Source organism: Schistocerca serialis, chromosome 7 (assembly GCF_023864345.2).
Source record: "Schistocerca serialis cubense isolate TAMUIC-IGC-003099 chromosome 7, iqSchSeri2.2, whole genome shotgun sequence".
NCBI classification, from domain to species: domain Eukaryota; kingdom Metazoa; phylum Arthropoda; class Insecta; order Orthoptera; family Acrididae; genus Schistocerca; species Schistocerca serialis.
In genome coordinates, this window is record NC_064644.1 from 532,591,240 (window position 1) to 532,611,319 (window position 20,080).

At 43.3% G+C, this 20,080-nt stretch overlaps 1 protein-coding gene across 1 annotated transcript in view; it reads left to right on the plus strand.

Annotated features, from left to right (window-relative positions):
* Positions 1-11,842, plus strand: part of LOC126412781 (prothoracicostatic peptide-like) — a 658,136-nt gene extending 646,294 nt beyond the window's left edge. Inside the window, exon 5 of the mRNA XM_050082551.1 lies at positions 11,596-11,842. The gene's annotated coding sequence lies outside the window, so the exon portion shown is untranslated. The remainder of the gene's footprint in view (positions 1-11,595) is intronic.
* Positions 11,843-20,080: the final 8,238 nt, after the last annotated feature.

The window sequence follows — 20,080 nt, forward strand, 5'->3', positions numbered from 1 at the left end:
GTGTATGCGCCCGTAAAGAGACAGGAGGGACCGAAGGATCAACCTCCATTGCGTCGGGGTAGCCGACGCGCGATGACGTCATGTGGTCCGGAGCGGGCGGGAGTTCCATGGCGGAGGACAGCTGGTCACGGGAAGCGATCGGCGGCGCGTGACCCTGGGAGGCGCTTGGCGGCTGCAACGAAGCGTCGAATGCGGGCGGCGCCGGCGGGAGAACAAGCGGCGGCGGCGGCGGCGGCTGCTGCTGCTGCGGCGGCGGCGGCGCGTCGCCATGGGGCAAAATGGAAGGCATCGTCGGTAACACCTGGGGATGAGGCGAGCCAGTAGATGGGTCCCCAGGGCGCTGACCGGACGGCACCGTCGCTGAAAGCAGACGGGGAGCGGCAGAACCCGAGCGACGACAGAGGCGCATCTGATTGAGATGCCGACGCACCTCACCAGAGGCCCCCAAAACCAAATACATCGCGCGGCCGAGGCAGCGAAGAATGCGCCCTGCGAGCCAACGCCGTGAACCTCGATAGTTGCGATAAAATACAACGTCGCCTGGAGCAAAAGCAGGAGTCTGCCGCTGCACAGGAACCTGATGCGGCGGATGCAGCAAAGACATCAAGGTGCGATGAGGACGACCATGGAGCAACTCAGCCGGCGAGCGACCATCTCGGGGCTGAGAGCGAGACGAAGACAAAAAGAGCAACAATGCGTCCTCCCGAGAATGCGACTCTTTCAATTTCAACATCTGTGACTTGAAAGTCCGGACCAATCGTTCAGCGGCACCGTTGGACTGAGGCGAAAACGGCGCGGATGTCAGATGTTTAATACCATTGGCCTGGCAGAATGACTGAAATTCTGCGGACATGAATTGTGGGCCATTGTCGGAAACAATAGTCTGCGGAAGACCTTCAATGCAAAAGATAGCAGACAACGCTTGGATGGTGGCGGAGGACGTCGTGGAAGACATCCGGACAACAAAAGGAAAATTACTGAAGGCGTCGACCAGAACCAACCATCGAGCATTCCAGAATGGACCAGCAAAATCAATGTGCAAGCGTTGCCAAGGGGAAGTGGCTTTTGGCCACGCAAAGACTTTCCGCGGCGGTGCGGACTGTTGTTCGGCACACGCCGGGCACGAAGAACACATATTCGTAATCGCAGCATCGATTCCGAACCAAGTACAGTGCTGACGAGCAAGTTGTTTCGTTCGCACTATACCCCAATGTCCTTGGTGAAGAAGCCGTAAAACAGAGGACTGTAACGAACGTGGGACCACGACTCTGGACTGATCATTATCAGAACGCAACAACAAAACACCACGTCGAACAAAAAGTCTCTCCTTGTGAGCAAAAAATCGGCGAACCAACGGATCCTCGATCCGAGACTTTGACAAAGGCCATTGCGTAGCAACAAAACGTAAAACAGTAGCAAGGACAGGGTCAGCAGCTGTGGCTGTAGCGACACGACGAAAATCAATCGGAAACGATTCGACCACTTCATCGGTTTCCGAATCAATGAACATGCAAGCAAGTTCGGAAGAATCGAATGCTTTATCCTCAGCAACAGGCAAACGGGACAACGCATCGGCGTTTCCGTGCTGAGCAGTGGACCGATACAAGATATCGTAGCGGTACTGCGAGAGGAAAATAGACCAGCGAATGAATTTCTGCGCTGTACGTGGAGGTACAGGCTTGGACGGATGAAAAAGCGATGTCAAAGGTTTGTGGTCTGTGATGATGGTAAAGTGACGACCATACAAGAAATCATGGAACTTAGTAACACCAAACACGAGAGCCAAAGCTTCTTTCTCTATCTGTGAATAATTTCTTTGCGCAGACGAGAGCAATTTGGACGCAAAGGCAATAGGGCGATCATGGGAGCCAACTTTGTGCGCAAGCACAGCCCCGATCCCGAAATCCGATGCATCTACCATCAACAAAAGGGGTTTCTGGGGATCGAATGGCGTAAGGCAAGTATTAGAAAGCAACGCCGATTTCAACTGGCGAAAGGCGCGTTCGCATTCCGTCGTCCAGACGAACGGAACACCTTTACGGCGTAAGCGATGAAGTGGAGCTGAAATGGAAGAGGCATTGCCCACATATTTATTGTAATAATTAATTTTACCCAACACACTCTGTAGCTGTTTCACATTTTGAGGGGAAGGCAATTCTTGTATGGCACGGAGGTGCTCTGGACTCGGATGTATGCCTTGGGCATTAATGACATGTCCCAGGTATGGTAAGTCACGAGCAAAAAACACACATTTGTCCTTCCTCAAGCGAAGACCATTTTGCCGCAAGACCTGAAATAATGTTCGTAAGTTCGCAAGATGATCTTCTTCTGTCTGTCCGGAGATCACTATATCGTCCAAATAGTTTGCTGCAGTAGGGACCGACGCACAAATAGTTTGTAAATATTGCTGAAACAAGGCAGGGGCGGATGCACACCCGAAAGGCAGTCTTTTGAAGCGGTACAATCCAAGATGCGTGTTAACCACGAATACGCGCTGGGATTCGTCGTCCACCGGTATTTGCAAGTACGCATCGGCTAGGTCCAACTTTGAAAAATATTTTCCCGGGCACAGTTTAGCAAAAAGATCTTCCGGGCGGGGCAAAGGAAAAGTAGCAGTCACTAGCTGTGGATTCACTGTGGCCTTGAAGTCCACGCAAAGTCTCAATTTTCCGGAAGGTTTTGGCAAAATTACTAAGGGTGGGGCCCAGAGAGAAGCTTGCACACGTTCAATTACACCCTGTGATTCGAGATCGTGTAACGTTCGTGCGACCTCATCACGCAATGCGTGGGGAACATTGCGCGCCCTGAAAAATTTCGGTTGCCCGTTTACCTTCAGTTCTAAATGTGCTTCATAGTTTTTAGCGCAACCTAAGCCCAGTGCAAAAATGTCTGCAAATTCGTCACATAAGCGAGAAACACCGTCTGAAGGCACAGTCTGATTCACTGATAGGACCTGATTTACAATAGACATGTTAAACAACTGAAACAAATCTAGACCAAACAAGTTCACTGCAGAAGAAGAACGAAGAACGTAAAACGACACAAGTTTTGTTTGTCCCTTGTATGTTGCAAGAAGGCTGCACTGTCCTAACACAGGAAGTTTCTGTCCGGAATATGTAGTTAGCTTAACATTTGCGGAACGCAACGGAGGTTTGTCCAGTTGTTTCTACGTGTCATGATTGAGCAATGAAACTGCAGCTCCGGTATCGAGCTGGAATGGTATCACTTTGCCTTCAAAGTCCACAAAAAGTTTATTGTCCTGCTGACGACAAAAGCGACTGTTTTGTGCAATTTGAATAGACACTGGTACAGAATCACTTGCTAATTGACGTGATTTCCGGCGACGTCGACGCACAGTTTTTGTGGGACGAACACAGTTACTGTTAGAGAAAGTGTCACTGGATGAAGCGGAATTAACGACATGAATGTCCATAGGCGAAGGTCCACGAGCCTGAGTGTCCTTGGTTCGATTCCGGCGCGAAGCAAAGGGCCTGGAATGATTGCGATTGTCTGATCTGAGCTTTTTCTGGCAAACACTTTGAACATGTCCTGTCTTATTGCAGAAAAAGCAAATAACTTGGCGTGACGGGCAATGTTCACGCGAATGTCTAGTAGCACACCGCGGGCACGATTTCACTACATTTGTGGGCTGGCGCGGCACACGTGGCTTAGCGCGCGGCGGCAGCTGTGCAGACGTGCGCGAGGCCCGGTTACCGGGCCGCGCAGCGCGTCCAGCGGGCCGGTTAATGTTACACACGGCTGGCGAAGTTTCAAAAGATTCCTGAGCACAGTCAAGTGTGTCCTGTCTATCCAATATGTCTATCACTTGTTGAAGGGAGGGATTAACTAGTTTCAAAATTTGCTCCCGTATGCGAACATCAGAAACGTTCTGTGCAATTGCATCACGCACCATTGTATCTGAATAAGAAAGACCACAGTCACATTCAAAGGCACAGTCCCTAGTAAGTCCTTGCAATGTTGCTACCCACTCCCTATTAGTTTGACCGGCCGTACGTTTTGTACGAAAGAACGTATACCGTTTCGCAACCACATTAACTGTTTCTTTGAAATAGGCATCTAATGCAGACAAAATTTCCTCGTAGGACAGAGTTGCTACGTCGCGTCGGGGAAACAATTTCACTATCACACGGTATGTGGACACACCGACACAAGAAAGCAAAAACGGCTGCCGCTCTTTACCTTGAATTCTGTAGGCTGCTAGATGAAAGTTGAACTGGCGAGACCACTCGTGCCAGGTCTCATCGGCTGCCACGTATGGTCGAAAGGGAGGTGCAACAGCGTTTAGTGGCAGCGGTAGCGAAGAAGCGGCGGCGGCCGCATCGGTTTGAATGGTACGTTGACCCTGGACGAGCTGTCCAAGGGCATCCAGTAACGCCTGCGTCTGCTGATTCTGCAAGCGATAAAATTCGGACAGTACATCTGGAGAATGTGGCGAAGCCATGACACAATTAAATGTAAGCAATCAGAAAGAACTCTTTTCCCTCGTCGCCAATGTTGTGTCGGTAGCTGGGCCGACACCGTGAAGTTGAGATGGCTGAAAAGGCAAGCTAGACTAACGCAGACGGGCGTGAAGTACTGGAACAGGATACGTAATTAATGTTAGGAAGAAAAGTACGGAGCAGGTTTAATACTTAACTTTACTCAATCCTTGTGGTACATCGATCTTGACGATACACAGGAGACTTTAAGTACAATCACTGTATGGCTAATGGCGCCTTGCTAGTTCGTAGCCATTAACTTAGCTGATGGCTATTCTGTCTCTCGGCTAATGAGAGAGAAAGGCTTCGTACATCTGGTCGGTAGCTAGGTTCTCGTACAACTGGGGCGAGTGCTCTCTCGTATCACGAGACCTGCCTTGGTGGTGGCGCTAGGTCTGCGATTACACAGTGGCGACACGCGGGTCCGACATGTACTAAATGGACCGCGGCCGATTTAAGCTACCACCTAGCAAGTGTGGTGTCTGGCGGTGACACCACAGTTTAGAAAACATCTTTCTTGTGAAATCCAACTAGCTCTTCACGCACACGAAGTGTTGAGTGCTATTGACAAGGGATTTCAAATTGATGTGTAGATTTCCGGAAGGCTTTTGGCGCCGTACCACACAACCGGCTTGTGGTGAAATTGTGTGCTTATGGAATATTGTCTCAGTTATGTGACTGGGTTCGTGATTTCCTGTCAGATAGGACACATTTCGTAGTAACTGACGGAAAGTGATCGAGTAATACAGAAGTGACACTGAACATAGCCTGTGTACTGGTAGATGACTGGTTACCGACTCAGAATTTACACAAATGGCTGAACGTTTAGTGCTGGGTACTGAAACAACACTGCTTTGTGTGTGTGCCTGCTTTAGACGCAGGTAGTAGGCATACATAAATCACAAATTGTTAAAAAACAGTATTTCTACATTTTATATAGATGTTAACATTGTTGTTGTTGTTGTTGTGGTCTTCAGTCCTGAGACTGGTTTGATGCAGCTCTCCATGCTACTCTATCCCGTGCAAGCTTTTTCATCTCCCAGTACCTACTGCAACCTACATCCTTCCGAATCTGCTTAGTGTATTCATCTCTTGGTCTCCCTCTACGATTTTTACCCTCCACGCTGCCCTCCAATACTAAATTGGTGATCCCTTGATGCCTCAGAACATGTCCCACCAACCGATCCCTTCTTCTGGCCAAGTTGTGCCACAAACTTCTCTTCTCCCCAATCCTATTCAATACTTCCTCATTAGTTATGTGATCTACCCATCTAATCTTCAGCATTCTTCTGTAGCACCACATTTCCAAAGCTTCTATTCTCTTCTTGTCCAAACTATTTATCGTCCATGTTTCACTTCCATACATGGCTACACTCCATACGAATACTTTCAGAAATGACTTCCTGACACTTAAATCAATACTGGATGTTAACAAATTTCTCTTCTTCAGAAACGCTTTCCTTGCCATTGCCAGCCTACATTTTATATCCTCTCTACTTCGACCATCATCAGTTATTTTGCTCCCCAAATAGCAAAACTCCTTTACTACTTTAAGTGCCTCATTTCCTAATCTAATTCCCTCAGCATCAGCCGACTTAACATAAAAGATAATAAACGTGGAAGGCATAAATATATAACAGGCAGCGAAAAAAAAATGTTTAACCAAAACCTGTGTAATTATAAAATGGCAAAAGAATAGGTACTGCTATATGAGAGGTAAGCATCAATGTGCAAGGCGATTCCCAGTGTTCGCCAAGAATTTTCCAGAAAGTTGAAATTTTACTAGAATACTTAATAAACTAACAAGTTACTTTTGTGAGCGTATAATATTTCGAAACAGAAGATTCGTGTCTACAAAATCATAACACACGATTTTGAAAAGTATTACACCAGATTGAAAAATTCAGGAATACGAAAACTTTAAATATGGATAACTTCTGAAACATTATTTTCAGAAAATGTGAATTTTTTGCTTTAAAATCTATAATAAGGACTTTCAAATAAGCTATTTTAATGTTGAAGCAAACAGTTTTTACTGGGGTTGAAATTTGACGTGCACATGGATCACAGGTATCGTGAATTATAAAATTTCTTTAGATAAAGTATTTGCCTGTGATCTAAATCTACTCCGCCCCCCCCCCACCCCCCAATGAACCATGGACCTTGCCGTTGGTGGGGTGACTTGCGTGTCTCAGCGATACATATAGCCGTACCGTAGGTGCAACCACAACGGAAGGGTATCTGTTGGGACGCCAGACAAACGTGTGGTTCCTGAAGAGGGGCAGCAGCCTTTTCAGTAGTTGCAGGGGCAACAGCCTGGATGATTGACTGATCTGGCCTTGTAACACTAACCAAAACGGCCTTGCTGTGCTGGTACTGCGAACGGCTGAAAGCAAGGGGAAACTACGGCCGTAATTTTTCCCGAGGGCATGCATCTTTACTGTATGTAGTTGCATAAAGAGCTGCATCAAACCAGTCTCAGGACTGAAGACCACAACAACAACAACTAAATCTACTATTGTCACCAGCATTCGGTAAACTATACTATAAGTAATCAAGTACAGTGATATACATCGCGAATAAGAAATTAGTTATTTTTTATGTTTGGCATAGAATAATGAAGAGAAAAGAAACAAAAAACATTTTGACAACGGAAGTGGTATTGGAACAAAAACATCATAATTTACAAAATGCAAAATCGAAGTGTGCATCATCACTGTTAGTATCTCACTCAGCGCTACGATTGTGGACGCAGGTCTGCAGACCGTGGCTACGGAAGCTTCTAAATGGGCGCTTTCTGGAAGTCAGTATTTCTGTGATATTTTTTCTCTTGGTGAAGGGTCTTCCTCTGCCTTCTTCCCTTACTCAGGTTCCCGTGCCTCGTCGATACTGCCCGTCGACCTGAGAACCATTTCGGGTTCATTGTTGTGAGCATCTACGGTCAGTCTGCGAATGGGCGCCTTAACCTGTGGTTAGAACATTACCGGTCCAATGGTAATCCCGCCCACGTGGGCGCGCCCTCACACGTGTATCTCAAGAGCATCCTCTGTTGGATGTAGCTAATTTCTCGGACGTTCGGGACTTTTTCTCGTGCCGCTTTACCCTCTCAGAGTTAGCTACGGAATTCGAAAGTTGATATATAGAAAAATATAAACGATTCTGTTGAATTGTATGTTTGGGAGCAGATGAGCGGTCATCCTCCTTCTACACCCCCCACCCCCCCCCCCCCCACCCCCTCTCACCGTTCCCTGCATTCTTGCCTGCCGTACAACTGCTATTACGTGAGGCCATAATATTGAGACTATCAGACTTCAGCAAAGCTTTTGAAACTGTCATATTTGACTTTACTACTCAGAAAAGTGCAGAGCTGTAGTTGCTCAAAAACAGCCATCAATGTGTTGTCTGTGGGGATGGAATATCGTACAGGAAGAATTTTATTTCATGAATGCCAGAGCAGCCAATTCTGGGCCAGTTATGTTTTCCTTGTATGTCAATGATATTTCGTGTTTTGTTCTCCTGAATCACCATTTCTAACCCGACGATCTCCAACTTTACCTTAGTGCCAGATCGGAAGATGTAAATACAATGGCCGCCCAGATGGATGATGATCTGGCTTCAGTGGTAACGTGGGTACGAAACCTGTGGCTTAAACTAAACTTAAAAACGGCAAGGCGCGAGTAATCTTCGCATCCTGTCAGAAATTGATAAGTTCAGAAATCCGTGGACAATTGTCTTTTATTTCGCTCGACGGTATTCCATTACATACTATATTAGAAAACAGTAAGGAACTAGGGTGTAGCTTTACATGAGCACGTTATCTGGGTGGAAAATACTGTCACAGGCTCCAGAAGATTTGCGCTTGCCTCTGTTCCCTGAAAAAGTTTCGGAACATGTTTCCAAAGGACTTGAAACGTAAACTCGTACAGTCACTCACGCTACGGTCGCAGGTTCGAATCCTGCTTCGGGCATGGATGTGTGTGATGTCCTTATGTTAGTTAGGTTTAAGTAGTTCTAAGTTCTAGGGGACTGATGACCTGAGATGTTAAGTCCCATAGTGCTCTGAGCCATTTGAACCATTTTTGAACACTCACTCAACGACTGACCCTCCACTATTGTGACGTAATTCAACACATCACAAGAATTGTAAATATTAGACGGTTAGAGCTAAAAATAAATGTTTGTGTGCGCTACATCTGCAGTGGTCGTAGATGTATCCCTTTTAGCGCTTCATACGCCTAGTTAGGACGGTTTCGTGACAACCGCGCGCTCTGTCTACTTCACCGGCTCCTTAGTACCTCGCATCAGACATTAAACATCTATCATCCAATCAAAGTCGGAACACTAAATCCCACTCATCTAGTGTCCCACCTGTGCCTACTCATAAAACAAAAACACCTTCGCCGTGCCGGCCAGGGTGGCCGAGCGGTTCTAGGCGCTTCAGTCTGGAACCGCGCGACCGCTACGGTCGCAGGTTCGAATCCTGCCTCGGGCATGGTTGTATGAGATGTCCTTAGGTTGGTTAGGTTTAAGTAGTTCTAAGTTCTAGGGGACTGATGACCTCAGAAGTTAAGTCCCATAGTGCTCAGAGCCATTTTTGAACCTTCGCCGTTGCTGCTGTCCGCCTCTGGAAAAAGTAGCCCTACACTCAGCGCAAGAGCCAAAGCCTTGCCGCTTTTTAGAAGCAGTTGAAGCAACCTCATTGTGTCACCCACACACCGTTTCTGCAAAATTAATGTATATGCCGAATTTCCTCCGGTTCGCCTCCGTAGCTGAACGGTGCGGGCACAGTAACTCAGCGTGTTCGGACAGGGGACTGGCAACGCTCTGCAACAAAAAAACTGAGTGAAGTTCTCATCTACGGAAGCTGGAACATCTCGTGCAACATCCACAGATAACGGATGAAAATAAAACGACGAATAAATTGGTAACAGAAATAAGAAATGAAACCGAAATAGTCATGATGGGCAACTGTCAAGCAGAATACCTGGGTTCGAACCCCGGCAGTCCCATGGATATTTCGTTGGTGGGGGGACTGGGAAGCTGTCGCATCTGCTGCCTCGTAATGTCAACCGAGGAGCTACTTTAATGAAAAATAGCGGCTTCAAGGTCAAGAAAATCGACAACAGTGCTGCCCTCACGCCCCTCTATACCGCTTTCGCATGACGCCATATGGCAGAGGATGATACGGTGGTCGGTCGGTCCCGATTGGCCCATTCGTAGCCAGAACAGCAGAGCATTCCTTCCGGTTTTCCCTCTATCAAATAGTAAAGCTTATATTCCTGCCTGCTCCCGTTTCTACTCATTTCTCCTTACGTTCCAACAAGAGTCACGCCACTTCCTCTTTCTCCCCATTTTTCACTGCCTTCCCTATGCCCATTGCTCATAATTGAACCCTACCTTTCCATAACTTGAATTTACTCCTGTACTTGTCATTTATGAGTATATACCGTGTGTCTGCACTTTTGTAAAATTTAAATTCTAAATGTAGTAGTCCAAAATGCTTGTCGTAATATACAGCGTGATTCAGTGTCCTTGCCGATGTCGTCTTATGCAACCCGCGTTACAGCTACATCAGGAACAGTATCCAGACAACAGGCATGTAATAAGCATTTAATTTCCCTCTAAGAGGTTTGGGCGACTGTTAGCAAACGAAATCGTACTGAAAAAATACGAATGATGATAGGCCATGAATTACCCGATATTTTTGAACCAAGATATACTTTACTTCTAACATACTTATACAGGTTTTTCCAGCCTCTCTTAGTGTAATTATCAGTGTAGTCATACAGGATTTGGATATCTCTGGCAGTTAATTCCATTTATAGTACTTATTCATTCGTAAATGGTTAAGAAACGTTGCCTTATAAAGTGTGTTTCATTATCAGAAACAAGGAGAATTGAAAATGGGAAGCAATAACTTTCTGATATGTAACTCAATGAAAAGTTTGATGTATGACTCGTCACATTAATGTGCCAAAGTTTTTGTGCTAGGTCTAAAACGTATTAGTTTACTTTACCAATTATTCTGTGACATTTTAACAATGTGCTTCACATCTCCAGAGTGAATTGGCCAACAACATTATTCTGTCGTGTGCGGTTGCTTGCAACGACATTGGTAGGGAGAACAGAATCACCCTGTATGTAATGTAAAATATATACGAGGGCTATTCGGAAAGTAAGGAACGATACATCGCGAAATGGAAACCACAGTGAACATCAAAACTGTTTTATTTGCAGCAGTTAGCTACAACTTTCAGCTACTTGTCTCCATAGTCACCAATCCGACTTAGACGTTTGTCGTAGCGTTGTACCAACTTTCCAATACCCTCGTTATAGAAGGCAGCCGCCAGTGCTTTCCGCCAATTCTCTACGCTGGCCTACAGCTCACTGTCTGTGTCAAAATGTTGTCTTCATAGCCAGCACATGTGAGCAGAGATGAAACTCAGAGGGAGACAATTATGGGCTGCATTTTGGGCAACCAAACATTTCCAACTGAAAACGATGCAGGAGCATCTTCATTGCCCCTGCAGAATGCGGCTGAGAATAGTCTTGAAGAAGAAAACGCACAACAGTTATGTAATGTTGGCTGCATAGCTTCAGGCGAAATTTCTCACCCGGCCCTCATACTTGGCGGGAGACACTATTATTCTAGGCATCTTTAAGTGCTCTCTGTGTGCTCAGAACTAAAAAAAAACGACGTAACGCGATCGATGGGCATACTAGAGACATTGCCCAACACACCTGAGCAAAACTTCATCGGATTTTCCCTGTGGTTTCCATTTCGCGACCGATCGTTCCTTACTTTCCGAATAACCCTCGTAGAATGCCTGGTAAAATGTAAGATAGGACCTGATAGCCCTAATTTTGCCAAGTTAAATAAGTTAATGAATAAATAGATTTAAATCAGAAAAATAGAAGAAGAGTTACATTATTTAAATAGTATAAGGTTTACTAGAAATATAAACGGATTATATAAAAAAATTTCCAATTGAATATGAATCTAAATGTAAACACTCACCTTAATACGGATATCAGGTCACACCATGTTTGCCTTATCAAAGCAAAGTCTCATGCTCTGCTCCCTCAAATGTTTCAGGATGAGGAGAGAGTGGTGCATCAGGAAGCACCACCACCACCACCTTGACTGTCCCCTCACCCATAGAGAAACGTCGCTGGTGGCGCCACGTGCTGCAGAAGACTCGCCAGCCAGCTCTCTGTAATTTTAGTATACCTGTACCATCTCTGTATATCTGTCGGTTGCACCATGTAGTTATCCTCTTGTTCAACGGTACGGTTTGTTATTTTCTGTGTAAATACCAATAAAGGAAATGTGCAGCACTGTACTGTCTACATTCATTATACTTTACATTCTTACATATCCTCTGACTTGCGTTAACCTTCGCCATACGCAGTGTAAAAGATGGCCACGTCTTCATCAGATCAAAAATTTAAAAATCAAAGTTATCATGCAACCTAGATAATCCAAACAATGTGATCACCTTTTTTACAAATAATAGTCAAGATACCTACAAAATATAGATGTTAGAACATTAACAAAAAATGCATCTTGAGTAAATTCTTTCTTTATAAGAATCAGCTTTCCGCTAAGAGATGATGACGATGATGATGATAATGATGTTTGGTTTGTGGAGCGGTCAACTGCATGGTCATCAGCGGCTGTACAATGTCCCAATTTTTCGCAGTCCAATTTCGTACACAGTCCAATCTAGCCACTGTCACGAATGACGAGGATAATGATAAAAGGATGACAACACAAGCACCCAGTCCCCTCGCAGAGAAAAATCCCCAACCCGGCCGGGAATCGAATCCGGGACCCAGTGATCCAAAGATAGCAACAGTAGCCACTAGACCGTGAGCTGCGGACTTGGCAGAGAGGGATGTGGTGAAACAATTACACTGTCTGATCAAAAGTACCCCAAAACCGATTAATAGACATGCTACAGTGAATTATTATTTTCGAAAAAGGAAAGTTTTCTTTTTGTTTTGTATGGCGCTCTTTAGTGGTAACTGAAAAATAAATTTCGATAATGTGAAATTTACTGGAGTGTCATTAAGTAAAAGAAGCAGCCAAGTAAAAAAATTGTAATTTTAAATTATCTCACGGCACAGATAAATTTACCACTAAGAGAGAGAAAATTAATAATCCAAGATTTTGTCTAACCTGCTTTGAACCGCGGAGTGGACAGACCGCGCACACCGTTTGTTGGCCGTGTGCCGATCATTAATATTACGTGTTATGCACAGAAGTGCTACCCGGAAACTGCATTTACAGATTGGCTTAACAGATCTCAGGGACGCACGAGTGGCTGCTACAAGTCCAGACACCAGTGACGTTCGGCAGCGGCCAGCAAACGATATGTCGGCAGTCTTGCAGTTCTCCTAGCTGAAACATAGAAAGATTGGAGGCAAGGTTAACGTTATTGAAATGAAACATGGATAAGCAAAAACAATTATTTATATATTGACAATACTTCAACATAGATAAGTATTTTGCACACCTTGAAAATATGTTTCAAGTACAACTGCCTGTTACGTAATGATTCGAGAGAGCGACCATTTAGAGAGCGATCGAGAAGAGCGGAGACATCAATAGAGAGCGGGGCCCAGGAGAGAGGAGAGATTTCCAGAGACAGCGAGCCAGACGTGGTTCGTGTTTATAGACAAGTAGACAACTGAAGGCAACTCTACGATCATTTTTCCTCAGCCTCTTCCTGTTCTGCAAGCCCCTCGCGTGGAAAAATCCTCGCGAGACTTCGCTGCCCTCCGTTCCGGCGTGGCTAATCAGTAAAATTATGTTATTGTCGACGCTGGCGCTGCGTGTGATGCACTATTCCCCAATTAAAAAATACAAATGTTCTCTTTTGCTATTTTTAACATCTGTATGCTCTCTCACATTTACGAAAAATTAATTACAGTTTTGCATTATAAGACAACTTAAAGAAAATACCCGGCATTACTACACAAATACAGCGTTTCTTACGTAGATTTAAATAAATTATTTTAGTTTTAACATCTGTATACTCTCTCACATTTACGAAAAATTAGTTACAGTTTTGCATTATAAGACAACTTAAAGAAAATACCCGGCATTACTACACAAATAAAGCGTTTCTTACGTACATTTCAATAAATTATTTTAGTTTTAACATCTGTATGCTCTCTCACATTTACGAAAAATTAGTTACAGTTTTGCATTATAAGACAACTTAAAGAAAATACCCGGCATTACTACACAAATACAGCGTTTCTTACGTAGATTTCAATAAATTATTTTAGTTTTAACATCTGTATGCTCTCTCACATTTACGAAAACTTAATTACAGTTTTGCATTATAAGACAACTTAAAGAAAATACCCGGCATTACTACACAAATACAGCGTTTCTTACGTAGATTTCAATAAATTATTTTAGTTTTAACATCTGTATGCTCTCTGACATTTACGAAAAATTAATTACAGTTTTGAATTATAAGACAACTTAAAGAAAATACCCGGCATTACTACACAAATACAGCGTTTCTTACGTACATTTCAATAAATTATTTTAGTTTTAACATCTGTATGCTCTCTCACATTTACGAAAAATTAGTTACAGTTTTGCATTATAAGACAACTTAAAGAAAATACCCGGCATTACTACACAAATACAGCGTTTCTTACGTAGATTTCTATAAATTATTGTAGTTTTAACATCTGTATGCTCTCTGACATTTACGAAAAATTAGTTACAGTTTTGCATTATAAGACAACTTAAAGAAAATACCCGGCATTACTACACAAATACAACGTTTCTTACGTAGATTTCAATAAATTATTTTAGTTTTAACATCTGTATACTCTCTCACATTTACGAAAAATTAGTTACAGTTTTGCATTATAAGACAACTTAAAGAAAATACCCGGCATTACTACACAAATACAGCGTTTCTTACGTAGATTTCAATAAATTATTTTAGTTTTAACATCTGTATACTCTCTCACATTTACGAAAAATTAGTTACAGTTTTGCATTATAAGACAACTTAAAGAAAATACCCGGCATTACTACACAAATACAGCGTTTCTTACGTACATTTCAATAAATTATTTTAGTTTTAACATCTGTATGCTCTCTCACATTTACGAAAACTTAATTACAGTTTTGCATTATAAGACAACTAAAAGAAAATACCCGGCATTACTACACAAATACAGCGTTTCTTACGTAGATTTCAATAAATTATTTTAGTTTTAACATCTGTATGCTCTCTGACATTTACGAAAAATTAATTACAGTTTTGCATTATAAGACAACTTAAAGAAAATACCCGGCATTACTACACAAATACAGCGTTTCTTACGTAGATTTAAATTAATTATTTTAGTTTTTAGGGCCTAAATTTATTTACACATAAAAAGAAACATTTCAACAGGGAGTGTACAACTTCTCCTTTACAACAGCTTTAACTTCAGTGAGGTGTCTGTATGCCTGTAGATGAATGGCAGCCCATTGCCCCCACCAGCCTGAGCAGAGTGCAGTGGTGTTGGACACTGCGGTCTGAAAGGAAGGCGATGTTCTGACTCTTCGCAAAGGTACACTATGTGATCAAAAGTATCCGGAGACCCCTAAAAACATACGTTCTTCATATTATGTGCATTGTGCTGTCACCTGCTTCCACGTACTCCAATTCAGCGACCTCAGTAGTCATTAGACATCGTGAGAGAGCAGAATGGGCGCTCCGGGGAACTCACGGACTTCGAACGTGGTCAGGTGATTGGGTGTCACTTAAGTCATACTGTTGTGACTTGGCAAGACAGCCAAGTCACTATGAGAGGAGGCCGAAAGGCACGCGTTAAGCTCACGCAGATTGGCGTGAGGTCTGGAACAGTTAAAGGAATTAATAGTAGCAAATAAAGTACGTAGTTGATGTAATACTTAACTTTAATCCACAATTGTAGAACATCTCTCTTGACGGTACATGTTATAACCACAATATAAAATAATATCAAATGCTATGGCGCCTTGCTAGGTAGTAGCAAATGACGTAGCTGAAGGCTATGCTAACTATCGTCTCGGCAAATGAGAGCGTAGTTGTCAGTGATCCATCTCTGGCTAAGTCGGCTGTACAACTGGGGCGAGTGCTAGTAAGTCTCTCTAGACCTGCCGTGTGGCGGCGCTCGGTCTGCAATCACTGACAGTGGCGACACGCGGGTCCGACGTATACTAACGGACCGCGGCCGATTTAAAGGCTACCACCTAGCAAGTGTGGTGTCTGGCGGTGACACCACACATACGTCTGTACTCGAGATTTCCACACTCCTAGACATCCCTAGGTCCACTGTTTCCGATGTGATAGTGAAGTGGAAACGTGAAGGGGCACGTACAGCACAAAAGCGTACAAGCGGACCTTCTCTGTTGACTGACGGAGACCGCCGACAGTGGAAGAGTGTCTTAATGTGTAATAGGCAGACATCTATCCAAAACATCACACAGGAATTCCAAACTGCATCAGGATCCACTGCAAGCACTATGAGAGTTAGGGGGAGGTGAGAAAACTTGTATTTCATGGTAAAGTAAGTGGCGTAAACATTGGACGATTGAACCGTGTAAAAACGGTGTGTGGCATGACGAGTCACGCTACAGAATGTGGCGATCCGACGACAGGAAGTGGGTTTGGCGAATACCTGGTGAACGTCATCTGCCAGCGTTTGTAGTGCCAACAGTAAAATTCAGAGACGGTGTTTTTCATGGAGGGGGCTTGCATCCCTTGTTGTTTTGCGTGGCACTATCACAACACAGGCCTGCATTGATGTTTTAAGCACATTCTTACTTCCCACTGTTGAAGAGCAATTCGGGGATGGCGACTGCATCTTTCAACACGATCGAGCACCAGTTCATAACGGACGGCCTGTGGAGGAGTGGTTACACGACAGTAAAATCCTTGTAATGGATTGGCCTGCACAGAGTCATCACCTGAATCCTATAGAACGCCTTTGCGATGTTTTGTAACACCGACGTCGTGCCAGGCCTCACCGATCGACATCGATAAGTCTCCTCAGTGCAACACTCCATGAAGAATGGGCTCCCATTCCCCAATAAACACGTGATGAACGTATGCCTGCGAGAGTGGAAGCTGTCGTCAAAGCTAAGGGTGGGCCGACACCGTATTGGATTCTAGCATTACCGATGGAGGGCGCCACCAACTTGTAAGTCATTTTCATCCAGGTGTACGGATACTTTTGATCATATAGCGTATTGCTTTCGATTCAGGTCGAGCCTCTGGATGGATCAGTCCCTTTAAGGAATGTTATAGTCCACAAAACCACTGCCTCACAGCTGCTCCTCTATGACAGGTTGCACTGTCATGTTGATACAGTCATCGTGTCCTCTACTGTACGCACTACACGATGCTGTAGAATGTGGTCATATCATTCCTCCCATAGCGATTTCTTAAGCGAAAGTAGGGGGCCACACCCTAACCACGGAAAACACCACCTGCCACATACTTCGCTGTTGGCACTACATTTGATAACAGGAAACGTTCTCGAAGCATCTGCCAGACGAAACCATCACAATGGACGGGGCATAACGTCATTCATCACTCGGAATAACTCGTTTCCTGTCATCTGCTGTCCAGTGTCATTGATTGTAGAATGTACGGTTCATGAGGAGCTGCTCGATCATTATACACAATTATACTTTAGAACTCACATGTGAATCCTTCTCCTGGTATCATGCGTTTTTCCCAACCACCGTCTCCAGCTCTTGACGGTCCCTATCCGTGAGTACATGAGGCCGGATTAGCCGTGGTTTAGCTGTAACTCTTCCTTCTGCTTTCCACTTTACAGTCACATCATGAACAGCTGACGTGGGCAGCATCAAAAGGGATAAAGTTCGCTGTAGGATGTGTTACTCAGGTAACGTTGACTGACCAGTTACGTTCGAAGTCACTGTCCTTCCCTGACCGTCACGTTCTGATGGCGCCGCCGCTCTACTGACAGAACAGTACTCGTCGCCCCCTTTCATACTACCTGGGCCGCCCCTCTTGGTCAGTGCTGTACTTCAATGTGGTGTCCGGTTACTCTTGGTCAGACAATGTAGCGTAACGTACTCGAATTCTTGAGGAACTGGCCAACCGAATCTACGTTTTCGGTGGTTTTCCTAAACCAATTTAAAACGATTGCCAGATTGGTTGCTTTCAAAAAGGACACAGCTGATCCCTTCTGTATCACTGCTTGTGCCTCTCGATTCTAATTACCCAAGCATCAACGGCGCGTTGCTCGTAACCTTCTTGTCTCCAATTACGAAATGGCTACACCAAATTTATCTGGTCTTTTAATTTTACACTTTCTTTCTGGTACCCACTTTGCTGAATCCCTCTTGTACAACAAAGTGAAGGCATGTGACAATATATTTGTGGTAACAGGATCAACTGCCAAGACCAATTTCGTGAATGACATCAGTTTGCTGCAATGGCTGTTATTTTTACGCTGAAACTACAGTATACTGTTATTTTATATTGTTCACTGTATGTAGTTTTGGTTTGTAGCAATTCTCAGGTGTCTGAAAAACATATCTCATGCAACATGATAAACATACAAAATAGTCGACGGAGTGAAATGTCGTATTACAAACGCTCATACATAGATTACAACCAGTTTACATGTCTATGTCACAGAGTTTTAGAAACACAGCTTGTTGGTCTGATAAACAATGCAGTTAAACGCAAACTGATTAAAATTTGGAATGGTAAGTATACAGCAAGGGAGACATAATACAATAAAATGTTTAACTACGTTAACGGACTTAAGAGTTTGAGGCTAACACCAGATGTTACGACAACAGTAGTTACACAGCACACTCATCTACAGTATCAAGGAAGTATTAAACAAAGACAGTGACACCTCGTGGCTAACTGTTCAGAGATAATATGAGCCGAAGGATAAACTTTGTTTAATGTTTGTGAAATAGGTAAGTGGCAAAGTTACACGGAAGAAATGAAGAAGGATCATTGTTTCTTTATTATGTGTGCCTTGTTTACAGGGAGATCCTGTTCACATTTGCCGTAACATGGGAATAATTGATAGTTATAACAACAACATTTTTATGACAGCTGTTTCACGCAGCATACTATAATGAGATACATGACAGGACAAAGGACAACTTCTCATCTTCATTATTGGGAACCGCAGCCATAAGGAATATTCAGATAAGATTATAAATAGTATTAATTAAACTTTATAATATTTTTATAAGATATTTATATTTTTCAGTTGTAAGTTATTATTTTATTAGAGGTAATACAAATAATAATATTACTACAACTTATAACACTACTGATCTACATCAGCGCCATTATATAGCCTGTTCACTATTCCCACTACTGTTACCCTGCATATATTTAAATAAAACCCTTATATTCACGTTGCTTGTTGGCTCACTTGGCTAACGTAGGTAACTACGTTCTAATGAAAATTAAAGCCGAGAAACATATATTGAAACAAGAAAAACATTGCAACTCCACTGGCCAAAACTAGAGTGTACCTCAATTTCGCAGCTCCATGCTGATGTATATGTATTCAAAATTTGTTTAAAGTGTACTTTATAAACTCTGTAACGTCATACAATAATGGCACTGTTGGACTAAACAACTCACACTTTCACTGCAAGACAACATATCTTAAGACAGCATATAAAATTACCAAACGAACGTCGACAAGTTATTAATACGACTTCAAATCATCGAGCCACAAGTTGTCAACCTACCAAGAAACCTAGCATCAAAAAGCCCCCACTTCGATCACACTGGCATGTACTCTTTAGAAAACAATTACACGGGCAATGAAATCTTGGAAATGGCAAACACAGAAATTTATCAAACTCTAAAACTCCATCCCCCCTCCCAATCAAATGCCCAGGAAAGGACTGGACTGAAATTTGAATGAAGGTATACAAGATGTTGAGAACCACCATCACGACAACATGGTACAATTACAGAAACCATTCCACCAATCAGAAACGACACAGATTCATGTAGCACCCAAGTTCATATTATGACTGATTCAGTGCAATAGCTACCGTGGCTCACATCCTTCTGTGCGAAGAACAATTGGACTCAGAAAATATTAGTCGCCCTGTACAGAATCGCTCTAAATACAATATCAACATCGATACAGTGTCTGTGTCTCGGATATTCTGACACTGTGTTAGCAGCTAAACATGATAACTGCGATGGCTAGTTGGTCATTTCACATATTACACAAAGAGTATTGCAAACATTAATACACAAGATTTCTTACTATACTTAACAGATTGTAATTGGAAGAACCAAACAAGATTTAGAAAGCTATACAAAATTCGTCCAAAATTTAAAGTTACAGAAACAACACAATGTGACAGTGCGAATGTAGACATGTCAAGAAAGAAGAACCAACTACCTGAATTATTATTCTTTTATTATTTTTTTTAATTATTTTTAGAGCAGAAGTAAATTTCAGATCCGTTATTAATTTCATCACGCCTTAAGAAGGTGTGAAGAAGAAATATCAGCTGAATGAAGTGAATCTTAAATTCATTAGTT